Source organism: Salminus brasiliensis, chromosome 2, assembly GCF_030463535.1.
Source record: "Salminus brasiliensis chromosome 2, fSalBra1.hap2, whole genome shotgun sequence".
Taxonomy (NCBI): domain Eukaryota; kingdom Metazoa; phylum Chordata; class Actinopteri; order Characiformes; family Bryconidae; genus Salminus; species Salminus brasiliensis.
The window spans coordinates 13952302-13973078 of record NC_132879.1 but is presented as its reverse complement, the minus strand read 5'-3'; positions in this window follow the sequence as shown (position 1 = coordinate 13973078).

Sequence of the window (20777 nt, the reverse complement as noted above, 5' to 3'; positions counted from 1 at the left end):
AATTTAGTCTGTCAAGACAGGGTTGGTCTCTAACGTTAGCTCTTTAGTTTTGCACAGTGTTGTAAGGCTAATGTAGCTAACAAGTACTGGAAGCATATAGTTCACAAACATAGCATTTTCATCATCTTGCCCTAGGCCACACTATGCTAAGTACTCTCATATAGACTTGCAGATGTGGTATCTGACACTGCATAACACACTGTCATCTATAAACATGGATCAAAAGTATGTTGTGTAGCTAAAAACAATAGCAGCAGTCTACTGGAAGTTTCAGTTCAGTCAGTTTATAACACGTCACATGTCATAATCTGTCAAAGAAGCGTTTACATATGAATGGGAACACTCAAGTCCCATCCTTTAATAAAAAGAGTCTCCTAGCTATTGGCTAGCTATCTTAATAGGGTAATCTACTGCTGCTAATGCCACCTTATTACTGTCATATTAATCATTTCTAAATGTATTTGCTGTGTGACACTGTGAATAAAGCATTGTACTTTATTACAGATAATCTGTTTGTCTTTTGTTCTTTTCATATTATTTATTCCTTCAGGACTCTTTCAGGTACTGTAGTTTTGTCTTGTCAAATTGAATGTTACTCTGTAAAACAGCAGAGATATACATTATTTTATAACTGTAAACACTGGGATGAACCCCTTCCTCCCCTTGAAAGGGTACATGGTCCCATTTTGTACATCAATGATGGCACTAATATAGTCAAATTTGCTCTGACTGATTGCCAATTTAACCCTTAAGAGCTCACAGTAAAATAACATTTCAAGGTGCAAGGCCATGGTGTGGATCCCAAATTCCACAAAATTATGCAAGTACAACAGACAAAACGTCAATAACATCAAAGGCAACTCTACGGCCATCTTTGCAACGCTGCCGGGCAGTTATTTCCAGTCATATGAGCCGTGATTTTTCGGTTGTTCAGCTGGTTTCTCTACTTATGTCATAAGCAGGGACTTAAACTGACATGAACTGACGCCATGTTGAGCGTTATGAAAACTCCCATTCATATTTCATCCACTGGCTGGTCTTCTCTTTTATAATTATCCTCATTATATGTATAGTGCAGGTCACATTTATCAAACAAATTAAATATGAAAATCAAGTTCGGCTCTTATCCGTTTTTTAATTTCCTATTTTTGTATTATATTATATAATTTTATATTCTCGGTTGAATATGAAAAGAACTAATGATGCACTGATTAACAGATATTCATTTAACTTTGATAATGGTAAGGTTCTACATGGGTGACAGAGGAGGCCCATTTGAACACTGGAATAAAAATGATCGAATGTTTGCCCAAAACATTTCTTGCTTTTTCTTTGTAAATCCTGTAAATCTGAAATCTGAATCCTTTTCAAGTCTAATCATACTTCCTTGGATCCTTTTATATAATAACATAAAACCATGGAAACTAATATTATAAGAGATTTATAGCAACGTAAACATTTACTGGCTGACACTGTGCTCTGTTTACACTATGGGAACACTGCAGTCTTGAAAACCTCTACTTACGTTGATTGACTTGATATATGTGTACCAGGTGTTTGTGTGTGCGGTGTAGTACGTGTGTATGGGTTGGTCGTTTGTGTCATATCCCATAAACGTGCGTTTGCATAATCATGACCTCATCGTCCATTGTTTGGCTTTCCCATTGCTACCCAGGCCACGAGGGAGGCATACAATGGCACGGTGCATCTACCCAACAGTAATTGCCCCAGTCATAATGTACTGCTGTACACTTAATTCAGTCTGCTGGCAAGCCATTTGCCATGCTGACTTGTTCCTTTTCCATGCAATTTGAGTTAACCAAGAAATGAGGTAACAGCATTGCTAATAGGGATAAATGACAAGCATTGTTAACTGGGCTTTGCCTAAGAGGCTTGATTACCTCACTTGACTATAGATTATTCATAAGAAGACAAAAGGAGGCTTGGAAAGAACGTTTGGTTTTTGTGTGCTCTGCCTCTGGTTCGGGACTCTAGCTGTCCTTCGGGGCCACGCAGGGCATTGTTAACCACAGCCCCTATCTGTGTGGAGACCGGCAAGTCCTTGGCAGTTTATACTCGAGTTCCTGTCCAAAGTCCTAGTGCTGTGGGTGACGCCATCCTCGCCTGGGTCACACGGGTGATGTGAGGGACTCATCAGAGCTCCGTGTGAAAAATAATGCTCCTCCCCTCTGCCCTGGCTTAGCCTACTGAACCAGAGCATGGCCGTGCTGTACTACAGCCTGTATTTGTGTAGAGCTCGTAATGTATTAACCCCATAAAGTACAAGTATACAAAATATTGTTCAGTAGCTACTTTGAATTATTTGCCCTAGCAGTTTAAGGGCTTACACGTGTTCATATTTGCTGTACTACTGCACTGTGATTTTTTATGTAAATCGTTGCACCTAACATACATAGTAACAGGACAGAAGAAAAAAAAAACACTTGCTTAAATCTGCCTTAAGATGGCATTACATGTATGTTGACATAGCAAAAATGCTTTTTCACAAAGGAGCAACAGGTGGAATCAGTGGCGTGCAGTGCTGTGTTTTCTATCACTACATAACACACACACAATACAGAAGTTAATTTTTAATAATTTGAGGTTCTTTTCCTCCCACTTTTATAATATAACTTAGGAAGAACCTTTGCATTGTTTTGTAAGTAGGTACTGATTAGTAAACTATCAAGAGTCACAGAGCATAAGGGGTTAAAGCCAAGTGTATCATATATGATGCATATTTCAGTTTTTGAGACTTCTGCAAAAACAGTGTAATAATTATATAATTAACTATACTATTGTAGTAATAATCGTAATCTGTCATTTTTAATATAACTTAATATTAAATTAATATTATTTTTTATACTTACTTTTAAGTAATTACATAAACAAGAAAATAAGGTCAGATACATGTTTTTCATTCCCTGGTAGATTACCCCTGTACTGTATGCACCAGAAAACTACTTCTACATTTGAAAATACTATACGCAAACATTTATTTTAAGAATTTGAATTTTCTGGCAATTACTTAATGATCTAAGGTTAAAAATGTATTTATTAAAATTCTAGTCATATTTTAGCAGCATCTAAAACATTATTGGTCTGTTAACTCTAATTCTGATAACACATCTGGAAGTGTGGACTCAACACTAAATTGATTTGGTGGAGACTCTGACCTAATTCCACTTCTGAAAGTGCAAACTTAAACCTAATGCTATTTCTGGAAAGTACAGACTCAAATCTCACTACACATCTGGAAGTGCAGACTCAAACCTACTTCCACATTTAAGAAATGTAGGATGTAATTGCAGACTATAATTTTACTTTTGGAAGTGCAGACTCAATCCTAATTTGATTTCTAAAGGTGTAGACTCACTTCTGAAAGAGTACACTTTGACCTGCTTCCATATCTGAAAGTGGAGACTCAAACCTACTTCCATTAATGGAAGTGCAGACTCAAACCTGCTTCCACGTCTGGAAGTGCAGTTTGTAACCTAATCCCACTTCTCAAGTGCAGATTCTAATTTCAGTTTAGACTCAAACTTTATTCTACTTCTGGAAGTGCAGATTAACCCCTACTTTGACTTCTAAAGGTGTAGACTCAGACCCAATTTTACTTCTAAAAGTGCTGACTCAAACCTGAACAGATTTGATATCTGAAGGTAGAGACTCCAACCTATTTCTACTCTGAAGTGCAAACTTTAAGCTAATTCCGCTTCTAGAAATTTAGACTTTAACTTAATTTCACTTCCATATGATTTCACTTTCCACAAAATTCTACTTTTTGATGTTCAGATTGTAACCAACCATTATGTACATATGTGCAGTATTATGAATTAGATTGCAAGTGGGACACACCTGCATTAGGTCATGAAAGGAATACGTCAGTTTTTCAACATGTACTCTGCGATCAGTTATCATAGACAGTATTCATATTAAATGTACTGACTGCGATTAACCACTATACAGTGCAGATGTAGCAGATATAGATCAGATTTCTGTACAAAAGCTCTGGTGACATGACAGCACTCACTGCTAAGAACCAAACACTTCATGAGCTGAATGCACAGAGAGTATAGGTGCGAGTGGCCATCAGATGTGCCAGAAGCGCCCGCTTTGCCACGTCTAAGTGATGCTAAACGCATTTGGCTAATAATAAACGGCCAGGCTGAGAGTGACTTTTGTACGAGGTGTGTGCTTTGGGGTCACTGGGGTGTGTTAGGGGCACGACGTGGTGTGCAGCATGGGGCCGGAGCAGGGCCGAGCCACAGGGGAGCTAGTGTCCCTGGACCCTTCCCTTCACCCTAATGCGGCCTGACAGCATGAGAGCGGGGCTTGTGCTGTCCGCTCGGACCTTTCTAATTGCCACCGCGACAGAAGGGGCAGCACAGAGGGCGTCTGTGTTCCCAGCAGGTCAGCCATGCTGGAGACACTCTGGCAGAGACGGAATCATCACTCAGGTGGTTCCCCCTCAGGCCCTCCACCACATTCACAGCCCCCACATAGAGAACAGCATTCATTAGCTCTTGGCTACTACGGCCTGGAGGAGCTGGAAGAGCAGGAGAAGGGGGCGTGGGGGGTAAAATGTGATGTCTGGGGTTAGGAGAGAACCAGAGAGAGAGTGAAAAAAAGAAAAGGCAACACAAGAAAACAAGACCTATAAAACATTTAAGCTGGGGGTGAGGAGGTGGGGTGTAGCATGTACAGTACCATTCAAACGTTTGGAATCACTTGTTATATTTACATAGAATTCTATACAATAACAAGCAGTGGTGTAACTCAGACCTTATGGATCCCAGTGCAAATGCTACTACTTTTACTACTACTACTACTACTATTACTACTACTGCTAATAAAAATCAATCAATAAATAAATAAACAACAATAATAATTCAAATAAAAATAATGAGAAGCCCCCTGCCCCCCAAAAAAGGCAATGACATTTCTTCAGTGTGAATGAACAAGGCTTAATTACAGTAGGCTGAACAGGTGAATATACACTCACCAAACACTTTATCAGGTAATGGTAATATCTACCATCAGAACGGGGGGAAATGTGATTTTCAGGTCAGACGGGCTGGTTTGAGTATCCCTACAACTGCTGACTGTTCTGCAGACTGAAGCATCTTGTTTATGAGGGAGCTCAAAAGAGAATGACCAGACTGGTTTGAGCTGACAGAAAGGTTACAGTACAGAGTAACCCCTCTGTACAATTATGGTGAGCAGAAAAAAAAACCATCTCAGAATGCACAGAAACCTTGTGGGAGATGCCTGATGGGCACAAAAACATCTTTGCAAGCCTCCACTCATCAAGTACCAACAAATACTGAGGTACTTGAGGTAATTCCTCAAGGGTTCTTTAGCATAGGACATACACAGAACATTGAACCATGACAACTCAAATAACCATTTCAATGCTAAAATGATGAATAGATCTTCAGCTAGAAAAAAAAAACCCTTAAAGAAGGATCATTTATGAACCAAGTTGGAATGTCTGTAAGCAAAGAGGTTGGTGTTAGTTCTGAGTGGATTGCTACAATTTGGTGAGTAGTGTAGCACCATATGTTGAGTAAATGAAAAAGACTAAACAGTAAACAGCTGATTTTAGGTTCCCTGTTTTGTTCCCTGTTAGACACATAGGGGTGCTAATACTTTCAGGAGTACAAGTATACCCACTTAAGGAATAGAATGCACTGTAAAAGCCTGTGCAGTGCCTTATACATTTGCCATTGGAAACCACACTGCAACATGACCTCATGTCAAATGTACTCCAGTACAGAATAGATTAGGTTCATATTTCTCTCATTCTCCAACTTTCTAAAGCAGCATAGCTGCTGTACAGATGTACTCCACATTGGGAAATAAAGCACCAGTTCTGCTAATCAGCAACAGTGACATTAGGAGCACCTAGTTTGAGAAACGGAATATTTAGAGGTACTGACTCATTGTCTCTGTATTTGAATATTTACTATTAATACCTTGGTTAAATGACTCAGGATTGGCCCAGAATCTTGTTGTATCAGGGCAGAACCGTCAGCATTATCCACTTCAAAGTAAGTTTAGTGTGATTGTGATGCAGTGCTAAATCTGTCCAAGATAAACTTTTTAAACAATGGTTCTGTAGAGCACCAAAAGGGTGCTACTACTGTTAAGGGTCAAAGAACCAGTTTTACTATTATTTAAAATATGTTTTGTTTATAAATAGAAATAATGAACTAAATTATGCGCTTTAAATGTGCACTAGCTTGTTATGTTTTGCAGTTGTAGTTTAGCACATTTTGGTGTTGGAGGTTTTTGATTTATTATATGTATTTTGTTTTACATCATAGATAACAAAAAGTTGTGTATATCACTACATTACATGCGTGCAGAGACGATGGGCCCTCTGTTCTGTTTGTTCATGTAATTTATTCAAAATAATGCAGATATTTTAAAAAGACTGTCACCAATTTTTGAGCGATCCCAGGCCCTGTGGTCTAACCCCCCCTTGAGGTATTCCATGACTTGGACTTATTGATTTACCAATATTGCAAGGTGTCTCAATATGTAGTAACATAATCAAGTACTCATGTTTTTGCAAATCATGCATCTCTCTCTGTGAAACTAAATTGGTTTTATATCACTTAAAACACATTGGGCCTTATTTGCCGATATCTTTAAGAATTTTCTTAAAATTGTTGTAGACAACAAGTCTACATCAGATTCATGATGTGTTTTTAAACCACAGAATTATTCGCAGATGTGAACTGTGAATAATTCTCTTATAATGATGGATCCCATTGTTCTGGTAAACTGAACATATCCAAAAATGAAAACATTGGTGAATGTCAGAATATTTGTGAAAACTGTGTAAGTGGGTTTTAAGAAGGCAATTCTCTTTTGAAACCTCAGGATTGTTCACAGTTCTCCTCTTATAATGATGGGTCCCATTTTCCTTGTAAATTGACCAAATCCCAAATATGAAAATATGGGTGAATGTCAGAATCTTCGTGAAAACTGCGTAAGTGGGTTTTAAGAAGAAACAACTTCTCAAACCTCAGAATTGTTCACAACTCTTCTCTTATAATGATGGATCCTGTCTTTGTAAATTAAACAAATCCCTTTATAAGTCCAAACTTTTGACTCTTAGTGTATGTCTGTGACTTCATTAATGTTGTTGCTTTGGTGACGAGATGCTTTGAATGGGGTTGTGCGAGGCCATCACATGTGCATTTTTTCACTTTTGGGTTAGCTTGGGGTTTGAGGGGACTGGTTTAGCAATGACCCTTCATATTCAGAGTGCAGTGTGCAGAAGAAGGCCAGGGCATTAGGTATGTGTCCTAAAATCTACAATCCACACAGCCTGCAGGTTATGAAATTCCTGGACATTGCCAGGGAGTAAAAAGCCTCCTGTTGACAGATAGGCAATGCATTCCTCCGGCCTAAGCTGCAAGCCAGAGCTCTGTTTGGAGGAGAGCATTGCGTTTTTTGCACATACATGCCTCATTTCTGTGAGTGACCACTGGACACGTACGCCTACACATGGGCCGGTTTGCTCCCAAGCACGCTGCAAGGACCCATCGGTGGTAGCCCAGCTTTAGCTATGTGAAATATGGCTGACGGGACAGGGACTGGTGGCCTTGGACCTCAGGGTCCATCTTCACCCTTCTGTTAAACAGAGCAGCAGGAGGGAAATACCATCACTGTGTCCGACAGCACTGACCCTGCACTGCCTTCAAATGGCCAGCTGTTCACTTGCTAACTAGGTCACGCAAACACATATACACACACACACACACACACATATTAGGTAAAGTACTGTAAGGTATATGCGTAAAGCTCTGATTTATGGCACTTGAGAAATGTACAATACAGAAAGCATCCGCTTAAACTACTGTGTGATTTGCATAGGCCGTGTCCATCCGGGTCACATTCTGATCACATTCTGAGATGGTCTGTCACATTTCAGATTTGCAACAGTTCTCCCTTACAATCGATACACCTCTAAAAAAACGTAGCCTTTCACTGCCTCCAGCCGTGCCACTCATGCCTGCTGTGCTTGCCACGAACACTATGACAGCCAGGCAGCTGCGATACCTTCCAAATATAAAAACACTCTGCCTGTGTCAGTATCAACGTAACATCTCATCCAAAAGTCAGGCTGCACTCAATAACTTTACAATAACTTTAGTTAGCGTAGCTCATCACCTGACTGTTCCCATCGAACAAAGCACCTATCCTACACGTCTACTAGCTGGCCATTTATTAGACATTCTGTAAATATTCAGCCAAGAGTAACTCTTTTATCAAAAACTGCCAACAAATTTAGGCTAGAATAGGATTTCTCAACACAGTCCTTAAGGCCAACCATTCAGTGCTCTGCCCTAGCTCATAACACACCTGAACCAGCATGAAGTCTGAAGAACTCTGAATACATCATTCAAAATGTGAAATGTGTGCTATACCATGAGCTAATGCAGTCATCATGGGCATGAATGTCATGGCAATATTGGGCTTTCAGTGATTTCAACAAACTGCTCTTTTTCTCTCTGGGACACAATAAGTGACAACATGCACACACACACACACACACACACACACACACATATATATATATATATATATATATATATATATATATATATATATATATATTCACATTTCATTTTTTGGAGGGCTTTTTGAAATAAATGCAGGATCAAAAATATACATACATATCAAAAAATATATACATAGTTGTGCCAACTTAGTTTAAGTTCCAAAATGTCATGTTTGAGAAGGCTTCTTAACTGCCAGTTAGTGATCATGACAGCTGGTAGCCCCCGTAAAAAGGGTTTGTTTGACAGAACTTATTGGATTGACCAACACACAGTACAATGGTAGAGCCCAAAGTGCTAAATGTAGATCTGAGAAAGATGATTGTAGATTTACACAAGTCAGGAATATACGTTGCAGCTATTTCTAAAAAAACATGGCACAGGCAGCTGGAACAGTAGTGTCATGATCTATGGACAAGCAAGTTTTACATCGTCATGGACTCAGAGGCTGCCACCCACAAATAGAAGCCCCTCCTCCAAAATTGCCATATTTAAGCAAAAGAAAAAGCCTACTAGAGGAAAGTGTTATGGTCAGATGAGACAAAGATTGAGCAGTTTGGACACAATAACCAGAGGTACTCTTCAAAGAATAAGGCAAGAGATGAACTGCACATTTGAGTACCCGTGATGGCGATGAAGAATACTATGCCAACTGTTAAGCATGGTGGTGGTAGCATCATGCTGTGGGGCTTTTTTTTGCTGCCAGTGGAACTAGTACATTGCATAAAGTGGATGGAATAGAAGAGGATTTCTACTCAGCATTTTTTCAGCATAACCTCAAACCATCAGCCAGTGGAATGGATAACAAGCTAACATGAAGGTTCTGAAATGGCCTTCCCAAAGTCCTGACCTTAAATATGTGGACTGTGCTTAAAATTCAGATCTGTGCAAGATGAACCAAATTGTAATTAAACTCTACCAATTCTGTCAAGAAGAGTGGTCAAATATCCAACCAGAATTCTGTCAGTAGGTTCTTGAAGGCTATCAAAAGCACTTGGTTAAGTAGCAACTTGCTGAAAACCATTTACTAAATATTAGATGTATGCATTTTTGCCCCTGTATGTATTATTTTAACATTTTGTTTTCTATTAAAGATGTGTGTTATACACTCCTTCTGCCCTAGAAAAACGAAAGAATGAAAGGCCCAATATTGCCATTGCATTCATGTCAGACCACAATCATAGACCATAGCAAACAATGTGGAACATCTGCTGTAGAGGGAACTAGGTAATAGCAAACATGCCACATGGAATCACCTGTTATATCAATAAGGGGACACTGTGGCTGCAGCCATATAGTCTAATCAAGGAGAAGCACACCTGATTCCTTTAATGTTGAGGTGTGCTCCTGTTTAGTTGGACGGGTAACCCCTATTGTGCATTAATAGACAGAATGCAGTCTTTAACTTACTCTAACTATTGCAATACATTTATGCAAATTAAGTGTTTCTAATAAAGTGACCAGTGAGTTTACAGTTTTCACTGTGAGAGCTTTGGCCTGTCCTTCACTGGGACAAACTCTTGGCTGTGCAGTTTTCTGCCTGATTGACTACCTCCCCATGACTCTATGACGCTTCAATTATGGAGGTCAGAGGTCGTGGCCACACACACAGAAAGGGCCTTGTGTGCGAAGAGCAGGCGCTAATTAATCCCTCGCTGCCCTGTATGAGCGATCATGCCTCTTTATGTCAACACAGGCCACGGACAATATGTATAATTGAGGACAATGGAGCAGGACACAGCGTATACATTGATTCTGTGTAGCTTGAATCACTTTGTGAAAACTTTCGTAAACTAGAGTCCAAGGACAAAGAGGAGACAAAAAAAAATCACCAAATTAAGATAAAATAGAGGAGCTAAGACACAGTGTCCTCATTTGGTAATGATTTCCCATGTTTAAAAGGCGCTGCACTGGAGAATGGGGGTTTTGTGTGCTGAGTGCGAGTGGAGGCACACAAAGCGGCGGCCCCTGCAGGGCGGCGGGAGCAGGAAGCCTGGGAGGGAGGGACAGAAAGCTGTGGTAAACCTCACTGCCTGGTGTGAGGAAGCATGGGAAATGCGTGGGACTGGACATGGCCGCGGTGAGCGGTTCTGGCCTGACGCTTTGGGCCCGGTCCAGATCAGCCTCAGTGACTGACACTACCAGAGCCAAGGCCAGTGACACGGCCGGCCAATCAGCCCCTCCGCCCACTCGGCACCATGGCTAATGCACCAGCTAATGCTATGACTGAGAGCTGCTTCTCACTGTTTTGCAGACAAAACTTTCTTAAAAACAGAGCTTTGGAACAATGCCATAGTAGATCCACTTTTGGTTCCCTAAAGGACCTTTCAAACAATGCTTCTTTTAAGTGGATATTTCTAGTCTTTTGTAAAAGTAATTGTGACAAAGTTTGATTCACCTGTACACTGTAGACTTATAGAATGTCAAAATCTTTGCAGAATGCCATAGAAGAACCTTTAAAAGTGTGGTTCTTTAGGGGACCATTTCTGTAAATGATGTGTGAGTTAATAAAGATGCTACAAAGGACTTCTGGTTTCATAAAGAACCATGTTTGTAAAAAAGATGAACATGTAAAGAACCTTTAAATTGGTAAAGTGTCAGGGCGTGTATGGTATAAAGAATCTTCACATCAAGGGAAGGTCCTTTAAACCTTTAAACTGTTTCTCAGTACTTACACATATCTTTTACAACATGGTTCTTTACAGAGCCAGACATAGTTCTTCTATGGCATCACACAAAGAGGCCTTTGTGGCACCATTATTTTAAGAGGGATTTCCATATTAAACCTCCTCAAATACCGCAGCCTCACTTGTGGATTCTCCTCTTCAGCTTATCCCATGGATTAGGGCAAGGGACCAGGGTGGCCATTACAAAAGCTTAATTCTGTGGTCAGTGAACTAATTTTGTGCGGATTTGGAGGTATGCTTTACATCGCTGCCCTGCTGGAAGGTCTGAGACTTGAGAAAGTCCATGAAGCCAAGTCCACTTAAAGGATTCCTAATGTTTTTGAAATTAAATAGGAGCCCCATTACACAACAGATCCACCACCATACTTTGCTGTGGGGATTACGTTCTTTTCTACACAACTTCTACATTTCATGCCAAACCCACTCCAGATACATGTTGCCAGAAAGATCTACTTTTGTGTCATCTGGACCTAGTAGTGCTCCAGGTGCTCACAACTGTTCTTCCTTCTGGCATCCTTTCCTTCTTCTTGGCGATCCTACAACATAGCCTGTTCCATCAGATCTCAGACTCCGATACTTTCTAAAAGTATTTCTCTTCAAAACAAACTCCTAACTTCTTCTAGGCAGGTTCTTCACAGCAGGAACTGTTTAAAACGTCTTCATTATTGCTCTAATAACTGTTTTTTACAGCCACAGTCTGATGTATTAAGGTAAAACAAATGTTCTTCTTGTGTCACTTGTGTTTGCTCTGGGCTTGCCCATGATGATGTATGACCTCAGGATGTTTATACCCCAGTGAAACAGGAAGCCGTGGATGCATACTTAAAGAAGATAACTTAAAAACACTAAGACAACATAAAGAAGATTGGAAACTGTGGCCACTTTATAGCAATCATATTGTCTTTCTTATTTAAATATTTCATATTTCTTTCATATTCATATTTTCACACCATGACGGCAGCATTACTGGATTACTGATTAAGTGGTAAATACATACATTTTCACAAAGTTATGTAATATAACAGAATGCACTACTGAATTTGAAATTAATTATGACAAATAATGTGATTATTATAATTTAGTTTTATTTAAATTAATTGTATTAAGTTATTTAACAGTTTATAAGATTTTTAAAATCATTTCACTTCATTAAAAGAATTCCCATTGTTTTATCAAACTTAAAAAACATGTTGCTCCATTGCTCATCATTGCAAACACTGCCGTAAAATGGATAATTTTCTGTTCCAGTAATATTGGAGGGCACTGTAGGTTCTATATATAGTCTGATGAAGGAATAAATCATTTATTGAATCCACAGAAAAAATAAAAGGGAGAAGATTTGCCATCACACCACCTGTCTCTTTTACAGTACTATGTCAGGCAGCTGACAGCAGCTGCCTCTGTTAAACTGACAGCATTCACCCGCCTTTCAATAAAACCCTCCACAGCAGGCTCAGGAAGCACTCTGCCTCAATAAACACCTGCCACAGCCGCTGACCTACTGCTCCTCTCAGAAACACTGCTCTCCCAGCCTGGAGACAGCCCTGACAAAAGCCAATTTAAAGATATATATACGATGCAGAAGCGCTGAAGGTGGCCACTGGTCTACTGCCAGTCAGCTGGTTCCTGAGAGAGCGTGTGGTGAGCTAAATGAAACACCTGGAGAATTCTGAGCCATCTCCATTGTTCTGATGAGTAACCCTGATCTGTCCTAAGCACATGTTCTTGAGACTGTATTGACCTTGTTTGACTGAAAATATGGAGCCTATTCATGATGGAATTCTCTTCAGACTGTTCTAATTAGACATCAGTAAGATGAAGAATTTCATGAAGGGTACAATGGCTTGGAAGTGAATAAGAGGCTGCTAAAATTTAGGAGTTAGGAAAATCAGTGGGAACTGTTTGGTTGCAGCCACCAGGGGGCAAAATGATTTCAGTTAGATTACCGTAATGCATTTTGCAACCCCTAACTGCTCCCAGCAGACCCAATCTTACTCTCATTCCTTCCTCACCCCTCTTCCACACATCTATACACAAAGGCCCAAAGTTGTTTACAACTTGAAACATCTGTAATCGTATTGTTTGCTCCAACTATCTAAACCGCAAGCGCCTAAGTACTGTAATCAATAGAGACATTGGATAGGGGTCAAATGAAAGCACCCCTGACTCAATGATTGAGCCAGCAGCTCTATATTTTTTACCAGTCATATATCTGGACACGTTCCATAATCTCTGGAAAGCCGGCTAATGATCTGAGGTTCTTTCTTCATGGGACGTTGCCCTGGCAGGTCTGGAACTATAGACGGCTCAGGCCAGGGCTCAGGCCGAACTGAGAGAGTGATACAAAATGAAAAAGCATACTGAGAGTGTACCACAATCATATCGGGGGGTAAAAAAATCCCTACATCTCTACAAATGTGTATCTGTTTCATATAGAAAGTCATCAGGCCAAAGAAGTTGTGAAAAAAGGAAAGAGAGAAAAAAAAATCAGTTTCCTGAGCATGAGCACAAGGTTCTTTGGGAAAAAACAACGTGAAATACGAAGAGAACATGCAGAGCTAGCATTAATCCTGCTCCTGGACCATGTCCAGTCGTTAATGGCCATATGAAATCTATCATGTCTCTAGTGTCGGTGTCAGCTTTACTGTGTTTTAATTGGAGACTCTTTACACAAAATGGCTTGTTTATTTTACACCGCAGTCTACAGGCCTATCAGCCTGCAGCCAGACGTCTCGGAGAAAGACGGGTAAGCCAATTCCTCTTATATATACCAGAGAAATGAAGTTCAGACTGCTTGTTAAAACATTTATTAGAACATTTATACTCTCTTTAATTCATTACTTCACTGACTTCGCTTTTATTTATTGTTCCTTTATTTTTATTCATTTTTTTCGAAATCCGTGTGCTCTGCTGTCGTGCCGTGTGAGGTTTGTCATATAGCTGACAATCAAAGGTGTTGTGAAAAGCTGGTACCAATGAGCTATAAAAAGCCACCAACAAAACATGGAGTGCTTTCTGGAGCAGATGAATAAAGTATAAATAGACCTCTCGGCCTGCAACAAGCGAATACTTCATCAGAAATGTTTGGCGTTACATCACTGGCTGTGTGTGTGTGTGTGTATGTATATGTGTGTGTGAGAGAGAGAAACTCTGGAGTTGCCCAACACTCACTCTGCAAGCCAGCTATTATGGTTTGTACTAATGTTCTGGTTTTAACATCCAAACATTCTAAAAGCTGTTATTTGATTTCCCTTTTCCCTACTTCTGCCCCGAAACTCTGTGACTCCTATTCTTCCAGCAGACCTGGAAGGCTTCGTTGTCACAGGAACACTTCATGGCTAAATCTGACCCCAAGTTTTACATACATGTGAGTTTGACTGTAAGCAAGCACAGGCCAAGAAGAGGGCAGGTTGGCATCGGCATCTATTGTCATAACCATGTCCCGGAGCTGATGGCTCAATCAGAGGAGAGGCCTCATTCCGTACTGGCTGACCCGTCATGAGGCCACTTAATTTCTCTCAGTAAAGTGATCAAATCAGAAATCACAAATCAAATCAATCCCTCCCCCTTTTACCAAATGCAAGACAAATTTGCTTCTTTAGTTTTGCACTAAAGCTAATGTCAGCTAATGGTAGCTTTTAGCCAGCAATTAAAAAAACTCACACATTGAGTTTGTCTGACTTGAGGACTTAGTTATGTTGTTTCATACACTGTATCTATAAAAACCTAGACAACCTTAATACAGGCTGCTACTGTTTCTGGACAGAAACAAACTCCATGTTGGAGGGAACTACCAGATACACCCACTGCTCTCTGATTGGCTGCACTGAGATTCTGCCAGCGTGCGTCGCACAAAAGCTGAAAACATTAAAATTTTCTATGACCCTCGACAGTTTCTGCGTCGCACATCCCATACAAAATAATATGTTTGAAAGTGCATCAGTGAAATTTGCATGCATTTTCCAGTAGTTGTAACATACAGTACCGTCAAAGTCAAACATTTGGACATGTCTGGTTGAATGTATGCTGATCATATTTAAACATCATTTTTTAAACATTTTTTTTTCAGAATGCTAGGGCGACCAAATTCTAGGTTGAAGTTGCACATTTGCCATTTTTCTCCTAATTCAGTTCAGTTTTATTGTTGTCTTTTATCCTGTTTTGTTTATTATTGTGCTATCCAGTGTTCTCCAAAAGGAGAATGGGTTCCCCTTTTGAGTCTTGGTTCCTCTCACGGTTTCGTCCTCTCGATCTGAGGGAGTTTTCCTTGCCACTGTTGCCAATAACTTGCTCAAATAAGGCTTGGACCCGGATCTCTGTAACGCTGCTTTGTGACAACATTTGTTGTGAAAAGCTCTATATAAATACATTTGAATTGGATTGAATTGAGCATACTGTAGTTGCATGGTTTAAGAGGTAATGCCACCCTTACATATGCACACTGCCATGGTCCTACAACTTAGGCCTGCTTGAAACCCCCCAACCACAACATCCTTACTAAAGTGGATACCTGTGTGTCCCCAGTGTTCTCTTTTCTAAAAACATGGTCACCCTAGCATTTGGATCAAATGTTCTGTTTGTTTGTCCAAATTTTTGACTGGTACTGTATAGGCCTCCCTTTTCACAAACCAGACAACTGCAGATGGTTAACAAATGCACATGCTTTCGACATAATCTGCTTCATCTGCATTCACAAAGCAAAATGGACAACAAGACATTATTTGTGAGATTTACGAAAATTTCCAGGACAGACCAGTGGAAGCATTTTGCAAACATGTTAACATGCCTTAAATGTTTTTTGCTGGTTTGCAGTTGAGAGACAGATTGGAGAGACAGTCAGCAATGCTAAATCTGTGAATGGATGCTGGCTAAACGCTTACTGAGATAAGACTTAAAAAAAAAAAAAAAAAACATTAGATGGATGGATGGCTGGATGGATGGATAGAGGATAGCTAGATAGTTAGGTAGACAGACAGACAGACAGACAGATAGATAGATAGATAGATAGATAGATAGATAGATAGATAGATAGATAGATAGATAGATATTTAAGTAGATATTTACTTTATTGATCCCAAAGGAAATTCCCGCTTTACAGGGGTGATACATATAAGGAATAAAAACAAATGGGCACAAATAAGCATAAAAAAGAGTAGTTTGTAATATATATTGTAATATATATAATACATATATGTATTCTTCTGTATATGTAGATATGGATAGTTTTGTTCTCAGTGATTCCAGAGCTCAGCTGCATTAACAATAATAGTATAATTCAGTAATTCATGAACAAACAGAAATAGGTCCTACTAGTAGTTAAGATGCTGACCTACAATGTGAATCTGTGACAAATTGTGACGAGTAATGTAAGGGTTTTATCCGGGGTTCAGTTGATGAGTCTTTACTAAACTATTTTTAGTTTAATCCAGATATAGTTAGAGTGCGATCGAGGCAAAGAGATAACACACCAGTCACCAATCACACCGGCTGTAGCCATAGATGTAGTGTTGTGTTGATCTTAATGCAGTTTTAATCCTTAGTCCCTCAACCTGTAGATGGATACACTGTTAAAAGAACAATGTGAAAAGTACAGCAACCTGCTGGCAGCAATTAGCTAGTAAGTCACTGTAGTTAATTGTCAGCGTACTGTATACTGCAAACAGCGAAAACCACAGTACTGTAATTATAACAGCATTGTAATTATTACACTAATGCTCTGCTGTATTATTTGACACAGCAAATGTAAAAGGCCTGACTGCATTCATTTTAACACTGTAAATTACAAATATTAAAATAATTATATACTGTAAAATGAAGACACTTTTTGTTACAAACAAATATGAAATGCATACTTTTTAACGTTTTAATACATTTCATAAAACATGTATCTAGCTAGCTATACATGCAGGGACGCACACAGACGTTCATCCAGTAATGTTATTCCTACACCAAACTGATGATGTTAGCAACTAAATGTCACCAGATAACAAAATCTCTTACTGAATGTTATGTACAAATAGTTTGTTTTAGTAATGCTGTGCACACTGGTGTACTTGCTAAGGAAGGTGTGTCTCTCTATAGTGTTTCTGTCTACCAGTACCTAGCAGAACAGTATCACAGATGGGGGCAGGGAGAGCCAATAGATTCCTAATTAAACATTCATTATAATATTCTATTCAAATAAATTGAAGGAAATAAAGCTTTCAACACCATTTTTCAGTATTAGTTAACTACATTTTCACAGACTGACTGTTTACCAGCTGAAAAATAACATTAACATTAGCAAGCTGAGGTAACAGACCTCTAGCATAAGTGTGTTTAAATGACTTACTGTAGCTTTCTGTGTTTATTAACAGTTATGGCTATAAAGGTGTCCTTCTGTCTATAAAACTAGTATCTGAGGTTGAGATAACAAAAATGTACCCTTAGCAAAATGTTTGGGAGTTTCCAGGATAAAACATGTTTACTGTAGAATTCACCCGCCACTCAATTTTGACCGCAGTGCTTTACAGATCTACAGTAACGTACTGCATACAGGGTAAGAATGTGTTCAATATACAGTGGTAATGCTATGAAAGCTACAGAAATGTGTTACAGTGTATATGAGTTTCTGTTAAAGAGGTGGCAGCTCAGAGAAGCTGTCAGACGAGATCAAACAACTGACCTGATTGATCTGATCCTCAACTTCTTTTAAATGTGTTACTAAACACAGGGGAGGAGAGAATGAGAACGCAACTGAAGGAGACTGAATCACAGGTCTGATCAGGCACCAGAGCACTTCAATTGTCTTGTATAGGACCTGTGTGTTTGAAGTTGATGAGCATTTGAGTCAATTTAGATCTGTGTCTAATACTAAAACTATGAAGTGACAGATATACTCTGTGCCAGCAATGAGTTTTGATTCATTTGATACCTACTGCTGCTATAAAAGTGCATGATCCACGATTTATGACATTTTGGGCCTTGTTTATTTATCCTGGGTGGACCATTTTCCCAGAGCCTTAATAACGGCTTGGCCCTTCTGTCCATAAATCTTTAGTGACACCCCTGGTTGCATGTATGAATGGCCAGTGCATGAAGGCTATAAAGGTCATGCCGCCGTGTCACAAATGTCATCACACAGAAGTGTGTGTGGGGAAAAAAGACTTGGGCATGTGAAAAGGAGCAGTATTTCAGTGGTACTGGAACAAGAGAAAACACAGATGCAGAACTGTACATTTTGGTGTGAGGCTTAAGCACCTGAAGAATGCAAACAGGAGAGCTTATTTCTTTTGGGATTATTATTATTATATTATAAAATTTACATTTTAAATAAAAATAATAATTTTGACAAAATAAATAATATAAAAAATTTAAAAAATATTAAAAAAGATAAAATGACAAGAAGCATCATTATTTGGACAAAATGCCTGGAAAGTTATATTAATATAACAAAATAGAAATATATATTAATATGTAAAAAATTGTTTTACATATTTTACAAATAGTTCAAAATATCCTGAAAATAAGCCATAAAATCCAGACAACAAATAAGTTACTTAATTTAAGTAAAAAGATAGATAGATAGATAGATAGATAGATATTTAAGTAGATATTTACTTTATTGATCCCAAAGGAAATTCCCGCTTTACAGGGGTGATACATATAAGGAATAAAAACAAATGGGCACAAATAAGCATAAAAAAGAGTAGTTTGTAATATATATTGTAATATATATAATACATATATGTATTCTTCTGTATATGTAGATATGGATAGTTTTGTTCTCAGTGATTCCAGAGCTCAGCTGCATTAACAATAATAGTATAATTCAGTAATTCATGAACAAACAGAAATAGGTCCTAGTAGTAGTTAAGATGCTGACCTACAATGTGAATCTGTGACAAATTGTGACGAGTAATGTAAGGGTTTTATCCGGGGTTCAGTTGATGAGTCTTTACTAAACTATTTTTAGTAAAATCCAGATATAGTTAGAGTGCGATCGAGGCAAAGAGATAACACACCAGTCACCAATCACACCGGCTGTAGCCATAGATGTAGTGTTGTGTTGATCTTAATGCAGTTTTAATCCTTAGTCCCTCAACCTGTAGATGGATACACTGTTAAAAGAACAATGTGAAAAGTACAGCAACCTGCTGGCAGCAATTAGCTAGTAAGTCACTGTAGTTAATTGTCAGCGTACTGTATACTGCAAACAGCGAAAACCACAGTACTGTAATTATAACAGCATTGTAATTATTACACTAATGCTCTGCTGTATTATTTGACACAGCAAATGTAAAAGGCCTGACTGCATTCATTTTAACACTGTAAATTATAAAATTAAATATTATTTGGACAAAATGCCTGGAAAGTTATATTAATATAACAAAATAGAAATATATATTAATATGTAAAAAATTGTTTTACATATTTTACAAATAGTTCAAAATATCCTGAAAATAAGCCATAAAATCAAGACAACAAATAAGTTACTTAATTTAAGTAACAAAATTAACCAAATAGCCATGCCGCTTTGCCATCAGTGGCAATTGATAACCCCAATTGGCCATGCTCTCTCCGGGTGGGTAGACGATTCTTTCTTCCCTCATCACTCTAAAAGCTATGTTGGCCGGCACAGGGGTATGCTGGGGGGCTGCTGTGGCGAAGCTGGGGATGGAGGATGTATTGGATGAGACATGTTAAGTCCTTACACTCTTATGGCCCTATTGTAGCGATATTTGGTGAGCCATCAACCTTGCATCTTGATTTAGGGCTGTCTTTGCTACCGTAATGGCGGGAAAAGTATGCCTTGCGCGTCTCGAAACGAGCAAAAGGAATGTACTAAGTCTCTTAATTATTCATGAGTGTTTGCTATTTGAATGGTGTAAAGTGGGGGGTGTACATACGTTGGGCATGCGCCTGTGTTGACAATTCACGGCCAAGGTAGCAATGAACGTTTGACAGTTGACGTCTGCCTAGGTTTTCAGTCAGTGGCGCACCTGTGTTTTCCATTGCCAATATATCAACACACCAGACATTTACCTGAACACACCTTATTTCAAAACCACCATAGATAGACATAGATATATTTGCAAGCACCGCTGCCATTTAAACAATGCAGATGTAAGGCATTAAAATCGACTGTTGACGATGTGTAAGATAGCAATGAGCATCGCGGCACACCTTTTGGAAGCATTGCTAGTGCTGGAGGAGCTATAAATGGCAGTAAAATGGGAAAAATCTATGTACAGAATAGTATAAAATATGTGTAAATATGTCAAGATTTTAACCTAATAACTTAAAATAGACAGAAAAAGTATATTATCATTATATTATCAACAATATTCAAAATATCTGGAAAAATTTAGTCCAAATAGTTATTCAGAATATAAGTTTTAATATAAAAAATAAGTTAAAAAGTTAAAAATGTAATCAAATCATTTGCAATTTCCAGAAAACAAGTCTTGTGCTTATGTGGTCACTTACACTGAAAAGCCTGTGTTTGTTCCCCCTTTAGTGAAAGAGGGGGTGT